Consider the following 1,172-nt stretch of genomic DNA (forward strand, 5'->3'; position numbering starts at 1 on the left):
AAAAAATTCTGTAGAAAAAATGTAATAATCCAATTGAAGAGTGGACAAAAAATTTAAATAGACATTTATGAAAAGAAGACATACAAATGTCAAACAGGCAAATGAAAAGGTGCTCCACATCACTGATCATCATAGAAATGCAAATCAAACCCAAAATGAGATATCATTTCACCCCAGTTAAGAGGGTTTTTATCCAGAAGTCAGTCAAAAACAAATGCTGGTGAGTATGTGGAGTGAAGGGAACCCTTGTATACTGTTGTTGGGAGCACAATTAAGGACAGTTTGGATGTTCCTGATTTAACTAAAAATAGAGCCACTATATGGTCCAGCAATCCCACTGTTCAGTATATGCCTAAGAGAAATAAATTCAAAGACATATTGTAAATCAAAGACATATTGGCACTCTCATGTTTGCTACAGCAGGGTTTATAATAGCCAACATTTGGAGGAAACCTAAATGTCCATCAACAGATGGCTGGATAGAGAAAATGTGGTACATGTACACAATGGAGTACTATTCAGCTATAAGAAAGGATGAGAGTCTGACATTTGCAATAATATAAATGGAACTGAAAGTCTTTATGTTAAGTGAAATAAGTCAGGCACAGAAAGACAAATGTCACATGTTCTCACTTATTTGTGGGTGCTAAAATTCAAAACAATTAGTGTCACAGAGATAGAGAGTATAAGGATGGTTACCAGAGGCTGGGAAGGGCAGTGAGGGAATGGGGGATAGTGGGGATGCTAAATGGGTAAAATAAAATTGTTAGAAAGAATGAATAAGACAATATTTAATAGCACAACAGGGTGATTATAGTAAAAAATAAATTAACTTACATTTTAAAAACTTAAAAGAGTATAATTGGATTGTTTATAACACAAGCTATAAATGTTTGAGGGGATGGATACCCCATTTTTATTACGTATTACTCACTGCATGCCTGTATCAAAGTATGTCATGTACCCCCATAAATATATATACTACCTATGTACCCACAAAAATAAATTAAAAACAGAAATTAAAATTAAAACCAAAGGGAGGAGAGTATAATGAGGCATGTGTGACCCATGGCTTGAACCAGCTTTTCAAGTTAACTTTGGAATGTCCTTATCCAAGAAGAGGGGTCCATTTAGTCAATAGGAGCTTAGAAAATAATATTTAGTTTTTAAGC

Source organism: Colobus angolensis, unplaced genomic scaffold (assembly GCF_000951035.1).
Source record: "Colobus angolensis palliatus isolate OR3802 unplaced genomic scaffold, Cang.pa_1.0 Scaffold296, whole genome shotgun sequence".
NCBI lineage: Eukaryota > Metazoa > Chordata > Mammalia > Primates > Cercopithecidae > Colobus > Colobus angolensis.